This window comes from Microtus pennsylvanicus, chromosome 8, assembly GCF_037038515.1.
Source record: "Microtus pennsylvanicus isolate mMicPen1 chromosome 8, mMicPen1.hap1, whole genome shotgun sequence".
Lineage (NCBI taxonomy): Eukaryota > Metazoa > Chordata > Mammalia > Rodentia > Cricetidae > Microtus > Microtus pennsylvanicus.
Window position 1 is genome coordinate 70,215,123 of NC_134586.1, and position 18,792 is coordinate 70,233,914.

The following is an 18,792-nucleotide window of genomic DNA, read 5'->3' on the forward strand; positions in this document are numbered from 1 at the left end:
TAAGGACCACCCACCTCCATCCAGGTCTAGTAAGGTGAGCATCCAAACTGCCTAGACTCCCACAAAGACAGTACATGTAGTAGGATCAAAACCCAGTGCCATTGTTCTTGAGTTCTCAGTAGTCCTCATTGTCTGCTATGTTCAGCGAGTCTGGTTTTATCCCATGCTTTTTCAGACCCAGGCCAGCTGGCCTTGGTGAGTTCCCGATAGAACATCCCCATTGTCTCAGTGTGTGGGTGCACCCCTCATGGTCCTGAGTTCCTTGCTCGTACTCTCTCCCCTTCTGCTCCTGATTTGGACTTTGAGATTTCAGTCCGGTGCTCCAATGTGGGTCTCTGTCTCTGTCTCCTTTCATCACCTAATGAAGGTTAATATCAAGGAGGATGCCTACATGCTTTTCTTTGGATTCACCTTCTTATTTGGCTTCTCTAGAATCACGAATTATAGGCTCAATGCCCTTTATTTATGGCTAGAAACCAATTATGAGTGAGTACGTCCTATGTTCCTCTTTTAGAGAAACTAGACTGTAAAATGCTAATCAACCCAATTATAAAATGGGGCACTGAGCTGAACAGAGAATTCTCAACAGAAGAAGTTCAAATGGCCAAAAGACACTTAAGGTCATGCTCAACCTCCTTAGCGATCAGGGAAATGCAAATCAAGACAACTTTAAGATACCATCTTACACCTGTCAGAATGGCTAAAATCAGAAACAACAATGATAGCCTTTGCTAGAGAGGTTGTGGAGTAAGGGGTACATTCATTCGTTGCTGGTGGGAATGCAAATTTGTGCAACCACTTTGGAAAGCAGTGTGGTGGTTTCTCTGGAAATTCGGTATCAACCTACCCCTGGATCCAGCAATACGACTCTTGGGAATATACCCAAGAGATGCCCTATCATACAACAAAAGTATATGTTCAACTATGTTCATAGCAGCATTGTTTGTAATAGCCAGAACCTGGAAACAACCTAGATGCCCTTCAATGGAAGAATGGATGGAGAAAGTATGGAATATATACATATTAGAGTACTACTCAGCAGTAAAAAAACAATGACTTCTTGAATTTTGCATGCAAATGGACGGAAATAGAAAACACTATCCTGAGTAAGGTAAGCCAGACCCAAAAAGATTTAATTTTGAATGTGATCTCAACTTAATTATTATTGTTATGAACTTTACCATATCTAGTATCTTGCTCAAGATGATAACTCATCTGAACCTTTAGTGTTCACCAGATATATAGGCTTTTTCTTGTTTCTCATTATCAGCTGTATTTAGTTTATGTTAATATTGATGGCAATCATGATATGCATTCCTCATACTCAACGGCAATAAAACACTCCCTGTCATTTTCGTGTCTTATCAAGGGGATATAGAAGTCATATCACAGTTGTGCAATCTATGAAAGAGAACCATGATCAAAATTAGGATTACTAGTGACTTGATGAGATTTCTTTTTTTAATTTTAGACTTGCAAAGTTTCTGGTCATTTTATAACCTCAACATATTTTTGCCTATCCTGATTCAGTTGTGTAACATTTGTTATATAAATGCCATTCTTTGTTCCCTTTGTGGTATTTTAATGTTAATTGTATTTCATACTATTGCACTATTTTCTGACATATTTAAGAGAAAGGAAACAAACTTGATGGCTCAAATATGAGAGAATATTAAGTGCATTGGTTAAAATATTTTTGTTCCTCATTCAATGATTGAAAGATTAGCATGAGAAGGAAAGTAAAGTGGATTGGATAATTATTGCTAAATATCAAAGTAGACACTTATAAATAGCCTACAATCATTTAAAGTAGTATGAGAAATCCCTATAAAATAGGGATGAAAGGAAGATACTGAAATCCCTTCACAATTATTTTGATGAATTCTGGTGACCCATTCACGTATCAAGTATGAATTTTTAATTTTTTGTATGTTTCTATATGTATATATGTACACTGTGTCTGTGTGCTTGTATGTGCATGTGTGTGTATGTGTGTATTTGTGTGTGTGTATGTGTGTGTGTGTGCAGTGATGATAGATGGCAGAAGATGGTGCTATACCTCTGGAACTGAACTTAGAAGCAGTTGCATACTGTCATGTGGGTGCTAAGAATAAAATCTGGGTCTTCTGCAAGAGCAGTCAGTGCTCTCATTCACTGAATTATCTCTCTGAGAACCAAAATACATACTTTAATGTTAATGGAAGTATAATATTTAAATTATGCAAGATGGGTTTTCAGTTGAGTACTTATCATGTTCACTGGATCTATTCTATTCAGCATTACTGATAAACTATTGTTCTATTCCATTGCCTATAGATATTGTGACTTACTTTTCCCATGCTTCATGGTTCAAATTTAATTTGTTTCAATCATGTGTATGCCTCAGACTTTTGATGTTTTGTTTCATTTTCTTGTTGCATTGACATTGAACCCAGGACTTTTAGCATACTAGACAACCTCATCAACATTGTGTTAAATCCCAGCCCCTACAATATTTTTAAGATCCATTTGAGTAATTTGTCAGCATGTATGTTTGTGGACTCTACACTTGCAGTGCCTGTGGAGGCCAAGAGAGGGTAACATGTTCTTTCAACCTGAAGTTAATAGAGTTTTGCAAGCCACAGTTTGGTTGCTTGAAATAGAACCTTGGTCTTCTACAAAAGCAGCAAATAATCTTAACTGTTGAGCAACATCTCTACTCGCCTTATAAGACATTACAAATCCCTTAATTTTACATGTTATAGATATATAGTCTGTGTGCAGATATCAAAATGATAAAGGTCTCAGTGCCTAACTATACCCATGTAATATGCAATGGTCAGCAAAATTATAATTTACTTTATGTTACTTTGAGCAAACCAAGAAAGGAGCCAACTGGGCAAAAGAGTATGCAATGCACATGAATTCTCATATATATATTAGAGCTATCTGATTCATATACATACCTCTCCCTAGACCAATGCTTGTAATAGGATGAGACAAAATTTTCCCTGGTAAGTCCAAACTTATTATCTATTTAAGCAAGCAGTATTTTAAATATTATATGATGGCCTAGATAAAAGCAAACATAAATCATTTTAATATTTTTTCAGGGTTATAATTCAATGAGGACACTGTATTACTAATAGTATAAATATATAAGGTGAATTAAAATCAAAATATTTTCAACTTTAATATATGAGTTTTAAAGAAAAAATTACAAGGATAAGCTTCTTTGTGGGACTGTTTGTTCATTCTAAAAGTCAGTTGTTGGAAGTAATGAGATTTTGTTATCCTCTTTAAACTCGAGTGGACTCTTGTTAAAATCCTTTGAGTAGCATGATGTGTAAAGGGGTACTATATTTTTTTTTCAAATTTCAGAGAGGTCTAAAATGCCTATCATTTAATCAATCACTCATTCTCTTATAGTACCTGGAATAAAATCACAATGGGCATGCATAACACCACCAGGAACAAGATCATATCCACCAGGAGAAAGCTTTAATGATTTAGTCACTGAAAGATTTGAAAGTCTACATGAGCATGTTAGAATCGATGAGGCTGTGCTTCTGACGGAAACTAAAAATAAAACAAAATGGAAAACACGTTCAATTTTAAATATTATAGAATAAACTGGGGAGGAGCAGTTCCATAGAAATGGATACATCTGGAAAGTTGTTTTACAAAGCATCACAAACAAAGCTATCTTCCTGCAGCTCCCATTCAACAATGGTGTAATTTTTTTTAAGAAAGAAGAGAAACTCTCAGCAGTTCTAACTAGTCAAACTAAGCACAGATTAAGGCTCTGGAGCTTGAAATCTTCCTGTGGGATTATCTACTAAGAAAGTATTCTGTGATAGATTTAGTTATATTAATGAATGATGGAGAATGTGGAAATAAGAAGACAAATCCCATTTTACACAGGGTGAATGTCGGAAAATGTTATGCAGGAACTGGAGAACAAACAAAGTATGCTCTTTTTTTTTCATGTTCTCATTCCCACCCAAACCTTGCCTGCCTCAACGACTCCAATGCAGAATGTGGTGTATTGTTGTTTTGGAGGTGGTGGTGGTGGTGGTGGTGGTGGTGGTGGTGGTGGTGGTGTGTGTGTGTATGCTTGTGTACCTTTGTGGAAAAGTATCTTTGGAGATGGAACATACCTATGGTGCAGAATCTAGGATTCTAGAACCTGGGCTTCTTATTAGAGACAGACATGATCTTGTCCTGGTGGCTAGAGTGAGTCAAATGTTATGGTAAATAAATTGTGACGTCAGTTAGAGAAAGATTTTCTTTTTTTTTTTAATTTATTTATTTATTAAGGATTTCTGCCTCCTCCCGGCAACCGCCTCCCATTTCCCTCCCCCTCCCCTGATTAAGTCACCCAAACTCATCTGCTCGAAGAGCAATCAGGGTTCCCTGACCTGTGGGAAGCCCAAGGACCGCCCACCTCTATCCAGGTCTCCTAAGGTGAGCATCCAAACTGCCTAGGCTCCCACAAAGCCAATACGTGCAGTAGGATCAAAAACCCACTGAGATTGTTCTTGAGTTCTCAGTATTCCTCATTGTCCTCTATGTTCAGCTAGTCCGGATTTATCCCATGCTTTTTCAGACCCAGGCCAGCTGGCCTTGGTGAGTTCCCGATAGAACATCCCCATTGTCTCAGTGTGTGGGTGCACCCCTTGCGGTCCTGAGTTCCTTGCTCGTGCTCCGTCTCCTTCTGCTCCTGATTTGGACCTTGAGATTTCTGTCCCGTGTTCCTCTGTCTCTGTCTCCTTTCATCGCCTGATGAAGGTTAATATTCATGAGGATGCCTATGTGTTTGTCTTTGGGTTCACCTTCTTATTAAGCTTCTCTAGGACCATGCATTATAAGCTCAATGTCCTTTATTTATGGCTAGAAACCAAATATGAGTGAGTACATCCCATGTTCCTCTTTTTGGGTCTGGCTTACCTCACTCAGGATAGTGTTTTCTATTTCCATCCATTTGTATGCAAAATTCAAGAAGTCCTTGTTTTTTACTGCTGAGTAATACTCTAATATGTATATATTCCATACTTTCTTCATCCATTCTTCCGTTGTTGTAGGAATTTCAGGTTTTCTCTACCTGAGACTAATTACTAGAAGGAAGTGTGTGAAGCAGGTAAGGGACTGAGGGAAGTAAACACAAGAATGTGCACCATAGATTTTAGAAAAAAATCAATTCAATAAAAATTATAACAGACTACTCAACTATGAACTTCATCTAAAAACACAGTTTCCGTCTCATCATAAGGTGGCTTTATGATCAACTAGAAGTACTATAATTGCTTGCTGCTAGGGCATGAAATTAAGATCTGTATATCATAAGCACAGCAGTTATGCACTTCTTCCCACTACTCATAGATACATTCTTTATCATCTTCATCTCCTTCATATTATGCAAACTTTAATATTTTCACTTTCCCGAGATAGATAGTAAGAATTTCTACAAAGAAATATACCTAGTCTCTTTATCATTACAATACTTCTCTCTTATTTTCTTATTTCATGTCTTCTTACTACAAAAAAAGGATAATCATAGGGCAAATATCTTTATATGACTTTATCTTGAATTAACCTTGTATTGAATAATAAAAGAAAAAATCACAAATAGGATACATACCATAGCATATGATTAAAAATATGATGAATCTTGGGATGAATAGGAGGTCCTGGTAAGGAGTCTTCTCTTTGCAGGCTTAACTTAGCTGTAATTCATATGAAATTGGTCCTTCTTTGCTTTAATCTCAGATCTCTGTTTTCCATGAATAACTTGTCATGATCGTAAGTTCCTTCTTTGAATGCTGCATCCAGATGGCTATGAGAGATGAGGAGAGCTTGTCTGATAAACTCTGGGTCTTAAAGAATACATCTGACTATAAGAAAAAAACAAAAAAGCACAGCATGTGGTAGGGAGAAAGTATGGGTGTATTTCCAAATTGATATCAGTTGAATATGAAAACTCTATATGACACATGACTTTTAAAATAATTTGAAAATTTTATGAAGCAACATATATCTCCCTAAGGAAAGACTGGTCATTACTCTGTAATCCTAAAATTGAAATATCCTTAAATAAACTTCCCTTCTCAGCCTTAAAAAAAGTAAATGCACAGAAGCATGAGGCATTAGTTATGAAGTTAATTCTTATAAGCTTTAATAGGTAATGTATGATATACAACTCTAGGTTTGAAAAGATTCTTTTTACAGAGTTGTTATAATGGCAGCAATGTGAATTTCCTGTAAGAGAAATTACAAGATCCACATGTTTTTCAGTTAGTACAAATGGCAACACAAGGCTGTGCAGTGTCTGTGTTCAGCCAGTGTTGATGTCTGAATTACCAAGATTTGTACCTAGACTTGTCACGTTGAATAATTATTTCAGCTCCTATAAACCCTATTCTTTACCCCCACTTTATTCTTCCTCTGTTTCTCAGATTAAGTCATCAGAATCTTTTTATTTAAACTATGATGTGAGTGTTTTGAATTCCTTAAAATGTACAAGTGTGTCTTTAATTAAAAGGCACAAGGATTCTTTTAGGCCATGTTGGAAGGAAGGAGGAGTCGGGGTGGACATAATCAAAATACATTGCATGAAATTCTGAAAGAAATAATAAAATATTATATTTTAAAAGTCTCAGCTATAAAGTAAGCTTGCTGATTTTGAGACTTTCAAAGCAGCTCAAACAGCAGATTAAGCAGATAACTGGTAACTAAACATAGTAATTTAGGGAAGCACAGACATCTTTGATGATATCATGTTGGTGTGGATTTGCTAATGTTGAATTTTGTGTGTGGATGCATACACAAGTGCTTCTGCATGTATGAAATGAGATTACAATACAGCAATATAGCAATATTCCCTGTCTCGGTAGGGAATTTGTGGCAGATCTACTTATTGTAAACAGTAATACCTTATTTCAAAAATGATGTAATTTAGTTAATTAATGCACAGCAAATAAAAACTCAAGTGACTGTGTGGGCTCCCAAAGTTTGCGATGGTAGCATACTGAATAAAAGCATCCTTTGGAGTGCACATCTTATAAAACATTTCTTGATGCACTGTGTAACTTGGAATTTCCTGGCATTTTAACAGCCTGGTGTGCTGTGCATGTGGAGAACACTCATACTGGCATCATTGCTAGCTGAGTTGTGTTGGTCTTCATATTTGCAGAAATTCAAGTTTAAAAATTTTGGTCATGTTCTTTCTTTATTTATTTTAACTTTTGTTTGGTGTTATTGCTTATGTTGTGACTTTAAACATTTGATATAATTTAAGTGTCAGTTTAGCCTTTGAATATCTAAATATATCTAAATGATATGTACATATCTGAAACTAATTTGTGTCTATCAAATAACATTATTATACTATTTAATTATTTGTAATTACCTTCTAATTGATTATTCTTACTTTCTTACTACTTATTTACTTCTTTAATGTTTTTTTCCTCTGTTCCACATGTCTAGCTTTCTAATCTAAGCAATTTTCTCTTTCTCTAAATTCTTTTAGTAGTTTATTTTTTCTCCATTAATTTGTATATATTTAGTTTTCAATATTAGGGAAGTTCTTTTTTTGCTTTCAACTGTTTGAAAGTTTAATTGGAGAAGGTGAAGATATGTCAATACAGATCAAAAGGGAGGACTGCAAGGATATATGAATTGTCGTTATTTTCATGTATTTGTCTCTTCTATGCTCCTTCCTTTTCCATTATAGTGTTTTATCTTGGCATCCACTCAGAAAATTGAGTGCTTGCTCCAGTTTCAAAGGAGAGTTATTTACTGGAGGAAATGCAATTGAGAAATAGTTACACCACTGATGATAATGACAAATGAAAACATCTCTAATTGTCAACTGCCCATTTATTGAGGAGAACTGGGAGCATTATGGGCCCCTTCTAGTTGATGGGTAATTGTTGATGGGTCAATCACCTGTAGGTCTTGAGCAGATAACCATAGTGGAAGTGTATATAGAACTCGGTAAGAATTCTTACTAGTGGCATGGTACTCAAATCTATATAATATGCCCAATCTGAACTATAGGACACATTTTGCCTAGTAAGTTATTATTGTAGTTAATAGGACTCACAAGTGGGTGTTATTATAGGAGGAGGAGGCTGCTTGTTCTTCCTGGCCGGCCACCCAGAACCAAAATAATTACACAGAAACTATATCAATTAAATCACTGCTTGGCTCAATAGCTCTAACTTCTTATTAGCTAACTCTTACATCTTAGTTTAACCCATTTCTAGTAATCTGTATATCACCACGAGGTCATGGCCTAACAGCAAAGTATGTCAGGTGGCGGATATATAGTGGTTCTTAAATTCACCTTTCATTCTCCCAGCATTCAGTTAAGTCCTCCCCAACTACCTAAGTTCTGCCCTATCAACAAGAGCATTCAGTCAAGTCCTCCTCAACTACCTAAGTTCTGCCCTATCAACAAGCCAAGGCAGTTTCTTTATTCATTAATGGTAATCACAGCACACAGAGGGGCCTTCCATACTATGTTTCTGCTGATGCCTTTGACACATTATGGAAAGTAGAGCATGGTAGAGACAGGGATTTGAACTTGAAAGGAAAAATACAGAGTGGAAATGTCTAGGGAGGAAAATGGGGGGATGATAGGGAAAGAAAGGGGAAGGGCAGAAGGTTAATTAATCAAGAATATAAAAAAGTGTCAAGCCAGGCAGTGGTGGCACATGCCTTTAAACCAGCACTCAGGTAGGCAGAGGCAGATGGCTCTCTGTGAGTTTGAGGTTAGCATGGACTACAGAGTCATATGTTAGTCTCTTTGGGATTTTTTTTTTTACTATTTTCTTTTTACTTCTTTTTTTTTGAGACAGAGTTTCTCTGTGTAACAGCACTCTTTTTACTATTTTTTACAAAGTGATTTTACTGTTGCTACTTTTAGTGATGAGGTTTGCTATATATTAAGTTCTAGGATGAATGGCTTTATTTCTGTGATTAACTTAGCACATTTCCAGGATTCTCATCTTCCTTACATTGATTGCATCTGCAAAGAAGCCTGATAATTTTTTTTATCTTTGTTTTTCCTTCTATGCCCTCTGCCCTGTTCTTGTCCACTGCAGAGACTGCCCTAAATTTTCTGCCATTCAAATATGATATCCTTGTTTGTATTTACTCTTTCTGTTTCTATTTTTATCATTTACTATATCACTATTAATATATGACACGTTAAAAATAGTTTCAGGGAGTTTAATGTTCTACTCTAATTTTTCATTTCTTTTTTCTTTCCTGGAATTTACTGTGATAAATTTCTTCTGATATATTCTCAGATTCTCTGACACCTTTTTTGGTTCATAACATTTATAAAACTCTTCAAATCTGCAACAGTGTACTTTCATTTTCTCTCATCCCATTTATTCTGTTTATATTTCCTATTTGTTTGAACAGTGCACATTTTTGTCCATTAAGGCATTTAATATATTTTAATTCTTACTTTAATTTTTGGCTATAATAATTTCAAAATAGTCAACATCTTGGTTCTAATTCATTTCTAGTAGGTACTATAGTTCCTTTAGCTACCCTAAATATGTTCCCCTTCTATTCCTTATATGTCCTGCCTCCTGTTCTATACATGCACCTCTAGCCTTTCTTTCCTTCCTTGTTTTGTATTTTCTTCCTGAAAATCAGAAATTAACTTGTTATTCAAATTTAAATAAAAATTCACAAAGAAAATTAGAAGGCATTTTGAACCAAATAAACATGAAAATAAAAGGTATCCAAATCCTATGGCAATAAAACTGTTGGGAAAAAATAATATATTAGAATTAATATCAGTGAACTAAAACTTATGAAAGGAAGAATAACCACACATATAAGTTCCACAATGAATCAAATTATAAAACATTAAATAAATGAATGAGTAAACACAAGCCAAAGCAAAGTGTTTGACAACAAACCAGAAGGGAGATTTTTCTTTTATGCAACACATAAAATTATATAAAAACAGCATTATAGAATTTAGAACAATTGAAAAGAAAGTAAAGAGCTAGTGAAAATGAATTTAACCACTAGAGTCAACTTCTCTTTAAGTTGTAGGTACCGTTAGAATTATTTCCCTGTTGATTGAAGTCTTCTAGCTCAGTCATGACTCCACTACATCTCAATGGGACATTTTTGCAAAGGAAGCTGAGGCAGGTGATATAAGCTGAGTAACAGGTCCATAGTTCCAGAAGCTGATCCAGCTTCCTTCAGGAAAGAGCACTGTGGTATACACAGTTTCTGAACAATCAGAAAGATTTGACATATGCAGAACTAAATAAATAAATATGTTTGAGATTTCGGATTGCACCAAGCTCATTTTTGAAAAAGGAAGCTTGATTGATGAATTCTACTATCATGAAAAAGTCTGTACTATTTTTCTTTAAAGTGACATTACAATAATTTTTGCTTTGCCTTCCTACAATATGAATGTAGTCATTTGATGATAGTCCATATAGATCTGTATATTTCATGGGTATTTTGTGGGTAATATGCGACTCCATTGGAGATGCTACTACCTGAAAGAGATTTTTCCATTATCAAGAATCATATCTCAATAAAGATTTATTCTCCTTCCAAAGCTAGTTAATTGCCTCCAATGATTCCTGCATAAAAAAGAATACTTCTATTTAAATCCAGAAACTGCATGTAATCTGGTTCTTACTAATTATAGCAACCATCCCCTTTGTGTTTCTTATATGCACATAAAGATTTTGCATTTACTTTGCAGATGAAAGGTAGATAACGTTATAAAATAGTACAAACAAGCACAGTCACAGGCTATTCTGCTTTCATTATTCTGTTAATTTAGTTGTCAAACATTTTAAAATTTCATTTTTCTTTCATGCACCACAGGCTATATTTTGTACTTCCAATATTTCATTGATTATGGCAAACATGACTTTCTTAGCAAGTGCAGAGAACTCAAATAAAATAGGTAAATTCACCTGAAACTCCATTTAAGATCAAGTCTCCAAAGGCTGTCCCCTCAAGAACTCTACATTTAGGGGCCAATAGTTCAGTAGGAAAAGGTGCTTGATTTTTGTGTCAAGTCTGAAGAGCATACTTTGATCCCTAGAACTTACATAGTGGAAGAAAACACCTGACCAGTACAAGTTTTTCTCTGATCTCTACAGGGTCACACTGACAACATATAATCTCCAATACACAAAACAAACTGACAAATCAGTACTTGGAGCTAAATAGGTAGATTTCTAATATAGTATTTCCCTACAATTTACAAAACTCTGGGTTCTCTCATACAGGGTAGGTAGGGAAGAAAAAGAGAAGAAGGAGACTAGACAGGATAGGAGAAGAGAAAAAACATCTGATTCTAAGATTTAGCTACTACAATACACAAGCAGCAAACCATTCCAGACTTTCGTGTGATTAGAACTAAGAACATTTACAACATGCAGCAATATGTAATTCAAAAGTTACCTGAAAAATTATTATTGAAAAGGGTAACATTAATTTGACAGAAAATATTTAATCCATGTCAAAGGATACTGAGAAATTATCTGAAAGAATTCATACTGTTGAATTTGAAAATCAAAATTTGTTAAAATGTTATGATAGGTTAGTAGAGAAATTATCTCTCCAGGATGGCAATCTGCATGCTATCGGAATAATGTCCAAGGATAAGGTGTTATCTTTAAAAGAAAAACTGCAGACCTTGGAATCACATGTGCTGAATGAGGATTAGAGGCTAGGTGCCTCAATGAAATCACTAAAAAATATATAGAGGCCAGGAGATTCAAGTTTTACAAAAGACAGTAGTAAAAAGATTTGAAATGACTGAGAAAATTATTCGAGCTAATGAGCAGAGGGAAAAGGTTCAAGAACAAGATTCAACATTGTCAGGAGCTGTCAGAGATGACTTATTCACATTTCTAGCTTCCTACCCTGTAATTTACTCTGACAAAATTTCAAGTTCTAAAGGCCCAAAGGATCCAAAGAAGGTAAACAGATACCTATAGGAATGAATGATCTAAAATATATTAAGCAAGCTGTCATAATTTATGGCTTGAATTCTTCATTTGTTAGGAAGGTGATAAAGACATAGACTTCTAGCATTAAAGTGAAACCACATGACTGGCTTCAGTTAGTTTCAGCAGTCCTGGATGATGGGCTTCAACTGATGTTTAAATGTTATTTCAGAGAAGAGGGTAAAATTTTAAAATAACAGGGAAAAGCAAAAGGACTTCAGACTTCCCAAAATCAAATTCTTGGCGAGGGCAATTATGCTAACCCACAGGCTCAAACTCTTTGCAATGAACAAATCTTGTCCCTATGTCACAAAGCAGCCATAAATGCTTGGGCCAGGACTCACGAAATAGGAACTGAATTGAATCATATACCATGGTTAAACAGGGCCAGAGAAAACCCTTTAGTGACTTTTTACAAAGACTAACTAAGGCAGTACAAGTAGGAATAATACATCCTGATGCTAGATGAGTAATTATTGAATCTCTGGTTTTTGAAAATGCCAACTTAGAATGTGAAAGGATACTTGGGTCTTTAAAGGTTAGATTAGCACGAATAGATCCTCCATACAATGAACATTGAGACATTTGACTATAATACTGAATTCGGGGCAGGAGAAGCAATTTCCAAAGGAATGAGGAGACATAAAAATGCCAAATGTTTTACTTGTGGTAGAATAAAACATCTAAGAAGGGATTGTAGACAAGGAATTCTGTAATAATATCTCCTCTGGGAATGGCAAGAACAGGAGTACTCAGCCTTCAGGTATATGTGAAAGGTGTGGCAAAAGTCAATATTGTACCAATGAATGCAGATCAACAAAAGACAGACAAGGCAACCCAATACCATAGGGAAACTCCTTGGTGGGGGAGGGGGGGTTGCAGGCCTCCAAGTGAAAAGTGGTCTAGTCATTCCCAGACACTGTGCAGGACACTTCTCACCGGAAATATTAAAAATCCAGAGCCTTCTGAAAAAGACCATACTATTATGGATGATGGAATAAGCAGGGAGGACAACACAAAAATTTCAGTAGGAAATAGGAAGTGTATATTCTTACAGACTTCTATAAATGATCAAAGACTAAAGTTAAGAGTGTGTATAAATGGCATTGTAATTGTGGGTTTGATAGACACAGGTGTAGATATGAGTATCATTACTCCATAATCTTGGCATCTAAGTTGACCTCTTCAAGAGACAGATGTTCAATTACTAGGAAATGGAACCCTATCTCAAGTTAAACAAAGTGTGTGATGGTTTGAATGCAAAGGACCAGAAGGACAGAGAGGAAAGCTGACACCATATGTGGATAATATTGCAGTGAATTTTAGGGTTATGACTTGCCAAAGCAATGGAATACCCAGATTAACATTCCTACAGTCCCAGGAACTCATATCTGGGAAAGATATTATAAGGTACTACATACAAAGGTCACTAGCCATTCAGGCTGTACAAGAATACAAAGGAACTAGCAAACCTTTAGAGGTACCAATAGCCCTATGTTTAAAACAGTTAACTGAGAAACCAATATGGGTTAAACAGTGACCATTATTAGAAGATAAAGTGCAGGCTTTAGAATAGCTAGTACAGAAACAACTAGATGCTCACCATATTGAAGAATTAACCAGCCCCTGGAATTCTCCTGTATTTGTTGTAAAAAAAAAAAAAAAAAAAGAAATCTGGTAAATGGAGAATGGTGACAGATCTAAGAGCTCTCAATAAAGTAATTCAAGCTATAGACACTCTACAATCTGGAATTCCTCTGCTATCTCTATTACCAAAAAGGATGGATTCTCATAGCTATTGATTTGAAAGATTGTCTCTTCACTATACCTTTATAAGAAAATACAGAGAAAAATTTGCCTTCACAGTGCCTACTTATAATAAATATCAACCTACTAGGAGATAACAGTAGATTATCTTTCCACATGAATTCTCAATAGTCCCATCTTATGCCAATACATTGTTAATCAGCCATTGGAAATAATATGTAAAAAATTTCTAAATCTATAATTTACCACTACATGGATGACATTTTGCTATCTGATTCAAAAAAAAGGTACTTTAGAAGGAAGTTTGATGCCAGGCAGTGGTGGGGCACGCCTTTAATCCCAGCACTTGGGAGGCAGAGGCAGGCAGATCTCTGTGAGTTCAAGGCCAGACTTGTCTATAAGAGCTTGTTCCAGGACAGGATCCAAAACTACCAAAAATTACCAAAAAAAAAAAAAATAGTCTTTTTTGAAAAACCAAAAATAAATGAATAAATAAAAGAAGTAAAGAAAGCTTTGCCAAAATGGGGATTACAAATTGCTCCTGAAAAAAATACAGGAGGAGATTCTGTCCATTATCTATATTATAGAATAGGTTTACAGAAAATTAGAACACAAAAGGCACAAATTAGGAGAGACTGGTTGCAGACTCTTAATGATTTTCAAAGATCATTGGGAGACATTCCCAGTCTATGACTGACTGTTGGGATAACACCTGATCTAATAATTCACTGAAACAAAACCTTAGATGGTGATAAAAAGGTGAATAGTCCCAGAAAATTAACAACTTATGAGGAAAAGGAATTGACAATTGTTGAGGAGAAATTACAGAAGGCACATGTGGATAAGGTAAATCTAAATCTCAATAATATTCTAGTTATATTGCCTTCCACATTTTCTCCCACAGGAATTTTAGTGCAGAGGGATGATATTATATTAGAATGGATCTTTTTAATCATAAAAACAAAGTAAAAAAAAATTAAAAACTTATGTGGAAAAGTCTCTGAATTAATTGTAAAAGGTAAATTGAAACTTTTTCAATTAGCAGGTATTGTCTCAAAAGAGATTATAGTGCCTTTTACTACTTATGAAATAAAAAAAAATATGTGAGGACAATGAAGCATGGCAAATAGCTTGTGCTAATTTTTTTGGAGAAATTAATTGCAATTATCCCAAAAGCAATAGACTTAACCTTATAACAAGAACTTCTAGGATTCTTCCTAAAATTTTACATAATGCTCCAGTATCTGGAGCATGTACATTTTATACTGATGCAAAGAAACCATGGAAGGCAAGGTAAAAATCAGAAGGATTAAGTAAAGTGGAACAAAGCCCTTATATTTTTGTCTAAAACACAGAATTATATGGTATTCTCATGGTGTTAAGGGATTTTACAGAACCTCAAATATAAATACTGAATCACAATATGCAGAAAGAGTTGTTTTGAATATTGAACCCACTGAATTTATACTAGATAAAACAGAATTGACTTCATTATTTATACAGGTTCAAGATATAATCAAAAGTAGGCTTTGTCCCATATACATAACCCACATCTGATCCCATATGGGTCTCCCAGTTCCTCTAGCAAAAGGTAATGCAGAATATGTGTTGCAGGCCTCAGAATTCCATAAGAAACACCACATCAATAGAAAAGATTTAAAGAAAGAGTTTTCTATTACAAGGCAACAAGCTAAGGAGATTATAAAGAGATGTCCAACTTGTTCTTTCTATAAACACCTCTACCTGCAGGAACTAACCCAAAGGGTACTCAAAGGAAAAAAATCTGGCATTTGAATGTGTTCTACTTTACAGTATTTAGAAAATTAAAGTATGTGCACCACACCATTGACACTTATTCGGAATTTTAATGGGCAACTGCTTTAAGCTCAGAAAAGCCTGATTCAGTAAACACACATTTATTAGAAGTTATGGCAATCAGGGGTATACCTGCACAATTAAAGACAGATAATGGTCCAATGTATGTCTCTAAGAAAATGATACAGTGTATTGCTTATTATAATATAAAGCATATTACAGGTATATCACAAAATCCTACAGGTCATTCAGCTGCAGTAAGTTCAAATCAAACTATAAAGGATATGTTAAACCAACAGAAAGGGATAGACAATACTTCCAGAAATAGATTACATAATGCTTTATTAACCTTGAATTTTCTTAATGCTAATGAGAAAGGAATAGCAGTAGCAAAGAAACATTGGATAATAGAAAAGTCTTCTGATTTAAATCAGCCAGTGTGATTTCAAGGATGTGCTGATCTCAAAATGGAAGTCAGGAGATTTGCTGTGATGGGGAAGGGTTTTGCTCTTGTTTCTACAAGAGAAGAAATACTATCGATACCATCAAAATTAATAAAGATTCACTTTGAAAAAGAGAAATCTCTTAATAAAGAATAATGACAAATTATTGACTATGGTAACAACCATACAGGTGATAAGGAAACCATAGAGGTTTGGGGCAGGGTTCTATTCTTGTCTTTATAGGAAAATACACATCTTCAAAAATTCAAGAGATCCTGGAAGTTTGAATGCTAACAGAAAGAAAAATAAGGAACATCAAGAAAAAGGAATGTGTCTTGTAAGGACAGGTGATTATATATATATAATTGAGCTTGATTTGGAGTTGGACAACAGCTCTGTCATTTTCTAAATCCTAGCATGTTTTTAAAAGGAAAACTCAGAGTTTCTGTCTCGTGTCAAGAGCCATCTGGTATGGGACAGAAAGAAAAAAAAAGTTTTAGAAAAAAAATTTGCTTCTTTTCATACATATTGTCTCTATCATAACTTTCACTGAATATATATATATATATCTGTATATGCCCATTAAATAATGTTTAAGTTTATCACTTTGAACATTAAATTTTCCTGAAGCAATCTTTGAAATTTCCAGGAAGAAGATGGGGCCCCACAACAACTCCAGCTGGTTGATATGACATGATGCTGATAGTGCTATTATAAAACCTGTTTTGAGTTCCAGATTCTCAAGAGGGTTTCAACTTGGTTAGCTGTAATGGTGTACTTTATTACAACATTCTGGCAAGAACTTCACATAGGAATCTCAGAAAATCCCTACTGAATACCCAGAGACTATTTGCAATTTCACCAAACAATAATCTTGGAACTTAACCACCATGTTACTTTCACAGGGTCCCTTAGAAAGAACATCACACCCATGACAGCCTGAAGTGATTCTAGAAGATGACATCCCCTCTCCCAACAAAGTTTGTCCTCAGGATTAGGGACATCATATAGGGATTGATTATAATTGTTATTGGGTTTGGGGTTGGGGAATTTATGTAGAATCAATGATTTCTTTGAAAAAAAGGGGGCAAAATAGGATGGGATAATAGGTTAGTGTACGCTTACTCACAGTAATAATAATAGTAAATAATGGAGTGAATAATTGTGAGCTATTATTTATATGCAATACATATTGGTATAGATTATTGTATATTGATACAAGTTTAAATAATATTGAATATGTTCATACATATTTGTATACACACAAGTATCTGAGGCATGATCCAAACTCAAGACCCAGGTGTAATATGAAGTGAGAGATTTGAAACATTTGCATTCCTAACACGGTATAAAGCATTCTATGCTCCATATATATTTTACAAATGTTTGGAACTATCATAGTTACATTTTGCTCCTTTTATCATTTAAATCATTAAATCCTTTAATCAACAGCTATAGTGTTCTCATGCTTTCACTAAAAATTGGAATCATTTGAAGCAACAGGAAATGTTACAGTATTAAATTTTTCAACTCCCTTGCTAAGCTTTGAGCAATATTTGAGTTACATTCTTCAAAGAAGCAATCCATATATGGAATTAGATGGGTAGCAGACATATAGGGGAATGTTTGTGATAGTTAAATGGAAGGGTAAAAGTAGTCTAATGACCTCTATGTTAGCAAAGAATTTTTAATTAAAAAAAAAGTGGGAAGGAAAAGTTTGTGAACTAATGTTATGGGTCATCACAAAGATTTTTCAGGCTAGAAAGGAGTCTGTGAGTTGTATACATCAGAAAAATTGTGAGCCTGAGATATAAGCTGCACCAGTACCCTTGTAATATATTGTTGCCTGGAAGCAGTTGGAAGAAGTCAGACTTTGATAGAATGCAGTGGTGGATCAAGAACATAGCAGTTGGGGATGTCAATCAACCATGTTTCCCTCAGTAGGTGTTTTGTTCAGTAAAGTTTTGTGTCTGACATAGAGATTGTGGGTGATATATTTAACTTTTATAAGATTGTTTACAGGGTATGCTTAATAAAGATAAAGTCAGTGTGATCTTTCTGGGACTATAATAAACATCAATATGTTAATGTTCATAAAATATTAACACAGTGATACCATACAAGGCACTGAGAATATTCTACACTTTAAAAATTATCTATATATTTTATCAGCAAAGGTAAGTTATAACATTTGGCTTTGCTTTAAATCATTTTAAGAAAGTACCAAAGAATTAGGTGGGTTTGTTTATTTATTTGTTTGTGTTTTGTTGTTGTTGTTGCTTGAAATCTAACAGAAAGTATCGATTCTCCAACTACATACAGCAGTAACATTCTGAAATAAATTTTCTTTACTGTAATGTGTATATGTGTGTACCTGTGTGTACAACTATGCACCATGTGTATGTAGCGCTCAAAGAAATCAGAAGGCATTATATCTCATAGTACTAGACTTCTGGCCAGTTGGTAAGCACCCACATGGGTCCGTTAAACAAAATTTGAGTCATCTAAAATATTACCAAAATCTGAGTCATCTTTATAGCCATGACATTATTAACGTTTGATATAAGTGTCAAAACAGTGTACCACTAGTGCCATATTTCATAATATAGAACCAATTGTTTATGTTAATTGAGAGGGAAATGTGTGGCATTTTATATTATGCCTGCTTTTGGCCATGTTCAGTTCCACTAAAGCATTTTATTGTTCTCAGCTGCCCCAAATCAGAGACTTGGTTTATCTGATGTTGATGTTTTGCAATTGTTGTTCTGCTATAATGA